The 7376-nt window shown below is 38.1% G+C and overlaps 1 long non-coding RNA gene across 1 annotated transcript; it reads left to right on the top strand.

Moving 5' to 3' along the window:
* Positions 1-4798: 4798 nt before the first annotated feature.
* LOC138956175 (uncharacterized) lies at positions 4799-6925 on the top strand. The gene is made up of 2 exons (XR_011452535.1): positions 4799-4960; positions 5452-6925. It is a non-coding gene; the product is annotated as an uncharacterized lncRNA (long non-coding RNA).
* Positions 6926-7376: the final 451 nt, after the last annotated feature.

Here is a 7376-nt window from a genome sequence, read left to right as displayed (position 1 = left end):
AAACAACAAATTTCTGAGTCAACTTTGATTCCCTATGTATTCAAGAATTATATTTCAATTGTGGCTCGACGCCAGCTTTCGAGGCAACTTTGACTGGATGTTTTGTTGAGAATATTTGCATATTTTAACGAAAGAACATTTCGATTTGGAATTGGTTTATTATTTCGTGTGTTGACCAGTTTGCATTTCATTATGACCCATTCGGTTGTCTTGTAACGATGTACAGAACAACAGGCCTGTCTGTGCACGTTATGTTCAATGTCATTCGGTAACTTCTTGAAAAGGGATGAACATTTTGATGGAAATTTGCTGGCAACAACCTCTATTGTAGGTTTAATAGGGTAATCTAATTATGCAACGCGTCAGACTGTGCAGGAGTTTGTGTCTAGTGGAGAGAAAACGGGCAGCGTAAAGAAATATACAAACATGTATTAACCACTTGAATTAAATTAGTTGAACACACAGGGACATTAGACCAAAACTACTCGTACGATACAGTACGTGCTGTCACCAATACACACACACACACACACACACACACACACACACACACACACACACATATATATATATATATATTTGCTCAAGCAAACAATCAAAGAGATTTCTACTCTTATTGAATCACATGCTACTCAATAAAAAAGAATGACATTTACATCTATTAGTTAGTATAGTATATACTAGAGGAATACCCCGGCTTCGCCGGGGTGAATCGCGAGACAGAGACAGACAGCGTGGCGGTTCACCACAATCACCTTTGAAGGCGAAGTCCTGTCAAACGGGATTGAGAATTTTAGAGCTTATTTCTTAGCCCTATATTATCTGTTGTGGCTTCTCAAATGCCAGAACATACAGACAGACAAAAGCCGCTAGACCCCATCACAAACAGAACTCTATAATCCACAGGTGTTGCTTACACACACACACAAACACACACACACACAGAGAAGCCGTATCTATATATGTATATATATATATCTATAAATATATAGAGATAGGTGGTATTTTTCGCGTGGCTATAAATTGATTCGACCTTTTCACTTTGACAGTAAGAACAACTTACGGGTGCAAGGGAAACGTTCTGGACAGCGCAGTGACATTCTAAAAATAGTAACGTAGACTGAAACGGGAATATGGATTGAAGCCACACGAAGGAAGGGAGATAAACGCAAAACACTGGAGAAGATAAGGAAGAGTTACTGGGAATGGTGAAATGAACAGAAAAACCAAAATCGGTTCAGCGCTGCGCGCTGAGAGCACGTGTTGAAATATCTCATCGATGATATTGTGTCCGGGGTGTAGCTGAATACGGTGTCCAAATTTGAAAAAGATCCACCGAGAACTTTGGCGTTGTGATGTGGTCTAGCGGCTTTGGTGTGTCGGTATGGGGGCCCGGGTAGCTGAGGTGGAACCAAAATCGGTTCAGCGCTGCGCGCTGAGAGCACGTGTTGAAATATCGACCAGGTTGTGTCCTGTCCCGGGTGTACCTGAATATGCCCACCAAATTTGAAGCAGATCCATCGAGAACTTTGGCCGTGCATCGTGCACACACACACACACACACACACACACACACACACACACACACACACACACACACACACACACACACACACACACACACACACAGACAGACAGACAGACTGACACATGTCGTATATATATATATAGATAGGCTCAACATAGTTTTGTTTTCGTCAGTGAGGCGTTGCAAAAAATGTGTGAGGGAATTCTTTGAAAAAGTACTCGTCATCTATCAAGCATGTGGGCGATGATATAACACAAGACTCAACATTTTAATAAATACGTTTTCATCAACGAGAAGAAGATATTTAGTGAATTAATATGAGAAACTCCTACATTTTGCAGTACAGGTCACCATGTGGCCGTGATTGATCAGCTAGGGGTCAATGTTTACAGTAAGGTGCACTTTCGACACACTCCTCAAAACGTAGGGTGCATGACAGAACGGAAGATAACCCAGTGTTGATTTACTGACGTGTGCCACAGTTCGTTGTTTTGCAGTACATACTGGTTATGCTAATGATTCAAAGCAATTAAATGTTTCCCATGGAGTATCAAACGGTTGGTGTCAGGGTGAAAACAATCCTTTTTGAAGTGGTGTTACATGACGCATCATTAACATGACTGGTTTGGTTAGATTATGAATTACTAAGGGAAAAGATTAACGAAGAAGGATGCTCACGACCTAACAATAAAATGAAGAAAAAAAATGGAGAAAAAAAATATTACAAAAAAAAGTACAGTTGAGGCAACAACAACGAGGTAAAAAAAAAAAAAAAAAAAAAAAAAAACCCATGTTTTCTTTCAACTTGCGTCATGTAAAACAGTTCAGCTATTTTCACACACACACACACACCCCCACACACACACAACACACACACACACACAACACACACATACACACACACACACACACACACACACACCAACACACACACACACCACACACAAGTGCACGTGCATACAAGCAAAGAGGCAAACAGTTAATTGAAATGAACCAGATTGTGGGAAATAAAAACGAAGGCCATTTACTACTTAGGAGTAAGGATATATGTCCCAATGATTTTGTTTATCAGTGAGGAGTGGCAAGGACTGTGTGAATTAATCATCTGAAAACGTACAAGTCACCTGCCAAACATTTGGGCGATGACAGAAGATATTATTCAACAATTTATTAATCACGTGTTATAGCAACGAAGAGAAGAAGATACATGTAGTAGGTGAATGAATTTGAAAAAAACACTTATTTTTAAGTGCAGGTCATTATGGTGGCTGTGAATGTTCAGCTTAACAGTTCAATCTTGACAGTAAGGCGCGCTGTCAGCACACTGCTAAAAACGTTATTTGAATGACTGGACCGGACATATTTGATGGACTGACATGTGCCAAAATTGAACAGATTTAGCTCTTCCACAGTTAGGATTGTTTATGCCGGTGATTCAGCGCAAATAAATACTTCCCACTATCAAACCATGTTTTTGCTCGAAAGTTGCTGGTCAAGGAGAAAGCAATCCTTCTTTGAAGTGGTGTTATACTCATCAATAACATTTTTCTCTCAACTTGCTGTAAAGAAAACTGTTCAGCTGTTTTCAGTTTGTTTCTCTTTTTGTATTTAGTCAAGTTTTGAGAATATGTTTGTTCATAAACTGGGAATCGAGACAAGGGAGGCGGTGCGTGCGTGTGTGTGTGTGTGTGTGTGTGTGTGTGTGTGTGTGATTGTGTGTGTGTGTGTGTGTGTGTGTGTGTGTGTGTGTGATTTCAAGGTGTGTGTGTGATTTCGAGATAACTATTTGACCAATCTTCATGAAACTTCTCATATGATAGTCCCACACCTTTTTTTTTCTTTCTTCGATACATGTCTTTGAGAACGTCTTATCCGGATTTTTTTTAAGTGTTTAAAGTTGAGGTGGCGCTGTGCCGTCCTTATTCATTGATCACATTGATTGAAATGTTGGTCAAACAATCCTCGGCGAAGCCTGGACAATGGGATTGGATAACAAATTAAATAATGAGTTTGGTCATTAAAAATCTCAAAATTCAAATTATGATTAAAATCTCAGTAATCGATCCAAAAATAATTTCATCTTACTCCTTATCATTTCCTGAATCAAAAACATACAGATATGCCATGTTTATTCTGACAATGTAATCACAATTATAGACAATTATATAGGTTAATTAGACATTATGTTTGCATGCTTCGCGGAGACGAGCTAGAGCCGTCTAAGTCTCCGGATTTAGGCTAGCGAAGCCTTAGTACATGGAGTCTCAGTGTTGGCTGTTTGTTTCTTTTACAGTTTTGATCTTTAGATTTAGGCCGACAGATTGATCGACCAAATGTAATGTTTATATATTGCATCACACGCCTTTTTTTTCTTTTTTTCTTCTTTTTATCTTACTTTTTTTTCCTTCCTTCCTTTCTTCCTTTTGTATGAAATTTTAAAAAAACAGATAGACTGCTAACGTTTCAAAAATCAAAATTAAAAAATTAAGAATGGCACGTTTAATTAGTGACAAAACACAACGTACGTTACATTTACTGTACTTCAACCCAGTGGTCTTTTAATTGGACAGTCAGACAAACTCTTATAATTCAGATAATGAACACACACACACACACACACACACACACACACACACACACACACACACACACACACATACACACACACACACACACACATCAGATGATGGATACCATTTTATTAAGCTGTATAAAACATCAATGCAGGTACAGAAAATACTCTTCAAGGTATTGTAAGCCAGTACCTAGGCGAAATCTTTCAATGGCTAGATCTAAATCATTTCTCCTTGTATTTGTAACGTACGTTCAAACAAATAAGCTTTGTAGCGAAAAATAATCAACATTGTAAAAATCACAAACAGAGAAAAAAGATCATTAATCAAGCATTGTATATTGTTACAAATGATTGCCTAGTTTTTATTTAGTAGAGCACTTGCAACACAAACATGTAATTGTGTGGTTGTGACTAAAGAAAACATTCATTTTTTATTTCTCAAAGATGAGGTTTGATTGCATTCTTTCTTTATTTGGTGTTTAACGTCGTTTTCAACCACGAAGGTTATATCGCGACGAGGGAAAGGGGGGAGATGGGATAGGGGAAAGGGGGGAGATGGGATAGAGCCACTTGTTAAGTGTTTCTTGTTCACAAAAGCACTAATCAAAAAATTGCTCCAGGGGCTTGCAACGTAGTACAATATATGACCTTACTGGGAGAATGCAAGTTTCCAGTACAAAGGACTAAACATTTCTTACATACTGCTTGACTAAAATCTTTACAAACATTGACTATATTCTATACAAGAACCACTTAACAAGGGTAATAAGTGAAGAATTTTATGGGTGAGAAAAGGAAAGTAAAAGGACTTTGGGGAGGCAGAAATAGAGAAGAAACAAGAAAAAGATCCTAATTAGGTTCACGGCTCCCGCAGTGGGGCACTGCGGTTATGAAATTAAAGGCCCCTCCTGTTTTTGGAACCGCAGGAGCTTTCTAGTTTGCTGTTAGGTAGATTTTTGGTTCCTCTTTCCTGTCATGCTCTCTTTTTCTTCATGAATTCTTTTCTTTTTTCTGCCTTCTTGCTCATTCACCTGTATTTTTTCCAAAAATCTCTTCTCTTGCCGCTTGTCTCGCGATTCATGTATAGTTTAATCTGTTAGTGTTCTGATGTAAGTCCAGCAGTAGATAGGTTAAGCCTATTTTAACATACTGGAAACTGGTAATCTTCCAGTAGGTATTAATTTAGTTTTACTAAAGCCTGCTGGGACACAAGTAATGGGTTAGTGCATTTGTAAACAGGAATCGCTTGACAAGTGGCCCCCTTCATCCCCCCTTCCTCGTCCTGATATGGCTCTGCGTAGTCGGCTGGACGTTAAGCAACAAATAAACAAACAAACAAACAAACAAGGTTCACGGCATCGAGAGTGATGCGACCTTCTCTCAGAAATTAGTAGAGAAGGCTCCCCCATCCACCACCCGGGGGACGCGCCTCTACGCCAATTAGGGGGCGAGAGGGTTTGATTGCATGCTGGATACTTTTGCTTATAATATTGCAATCGCACACGTATGTGTATATCCCTAAGTAAAAACAATTCCCCAGTCTGCAATACAAGAATATAAATGGGTAGCGGGTTTTTCAAACACAAGACAGTCTTTGTTATTAAATTTAGTCAATAAGAGAGGTTAGGGTATATGTGTGCTTAAAATCTAAAATAGTTAAATTTATCTTCAGTGATAAACAAAAAGCACAGTAATCCATGTGAACTTACTGTTGTTGTTTGATTGTTTGTAGTTTCATGGGAAATATCAATTGTATTTACGCACACACAAAAACATTGACACCCCAAAACACAATACATTTTATTCCATACGCAAATTATATATACAATAGTGTACGCGGAAAACGCAATTGATAATCAACAATTCTAATGATTATGTACATCTTTCAAGTTTCACGCCACGAGTATCATATTCCTCTCAATCCCTTATACAAAAACAGGGAGAAGACATGGTATTATTTGAATCGTGATACGTCATATTTACAATGCAGTATATAAAGCAAGATTATTTTAATTACAATAAAGCATCAGCTTGTATTAAATTGTATGCCAAGAATTTTACACAACATGCGCCTTCTGCAATGGTGGTAGTTTACTCTGCATTTAACACAAAGAGGAGGCCTTTTTGTTGTTCCTCTTGATGTGGCAGTATTCTATCTCATTTCAAACTCATTATAAGTTCATTCTAAGTATGGTCTGAAAGGAATGGCATGGACGTCTTGGTGTCCTGTTATGGGCAAGATGAAAAATAACATATTATCAATATCCCAACCCCCCTCCACCCCTCCTAGATTCAATGTAAAATAAATGCATGATTTGAATACATTGTCATTTCATCTTTTATTTATTACGATAATTAACATGCAGATGAATATTGCAGTAGTATGCACATGTCATCAAATCAAAACCAGAGAAAAAGGTCTATCTACAGTACAACACTGAACAAAGTGTTTAAATACTAAGTCGGCAATCTCTTTGTTAGGCAAAAGAAAAAGTGTCCTGCTTTGAATTAAAACAGAAACATGCAAAAAAAACTGCACAAAACAAGTACAATGATTGGACAAATACATGAAACTGTTACAATTGTCCCCGTATAAAAACATAAAACGTAACAATGACCTCCTGCACTTGCATGTGTAAATGTTAATTATCAAGTGATCGAGTTTAACCTTCGCCGGTCGTTGTGGGTCCGTGTGGACCCAGAAGGGTGTTTAATTGCAAATATCTCTTAAACCAGTTGGAATTTTTTAATGAGCTTTTAAGAATGCCTCAGACACCTAAAAAGCTCTTATGTCCTAAAAGATCATTACATTTCAGCGAGAAGTAATTAAAAAAACAAAGGTCAAATTTAGACTACACACGGAAGACATCGTGGGGCCGTGCGGACCCATGTTTCTCAAACTGAAGGAACTTACATAAAAACTAGGGAGAGAAGTCACAAAGCTTCAGGTATTGGCTCTAAACATTATTTTCTACGATCTGTTTAATTTTGGAGTTAATAAGCAAGTCGCGTGGAGGGAAATTAATACATAACAATGTGGGTCCACACGGCCCCACGATGTCAACAGAAGGGTATTCACGTTTTTCATTTTTTGAGAAGCTTTAGTCCACACGGTAATAATTAAATTGATAATTTAATTTAATTAATTCTCGCGTAAATTTAACCACGGCGTCTACGGAAGGGGATGCACGTTTTTGCTTCTTTAGAAACCATGGGTCTAAGGAAGGGTATGCATATTTTTCCTTCTTTGAGAAGCATGGGTCCGCACGGCCC

Source organism: Littorina saxatilis, unplaced genomic scaffold, assembly GCF_037325665.1.
Source record: "Littorina saxatilis isolate snail1 unplaced genomic scaffold, US_GU_Lsax_2.0 scaffold_592, whole genome shotgun sequence".
NCBI classification, from domain to species: Eukaryota; Metazoa; Mollusca; class Gastropoda; order Littorinimorpha; family Littorinidae; genus Littorina; species Littorina saxatilis.
The sequence above is the reverse complement of the archived record's forward strand: the minus strand, read 5'-3'. Positions and strand labels throughout refer to the sequence as shown.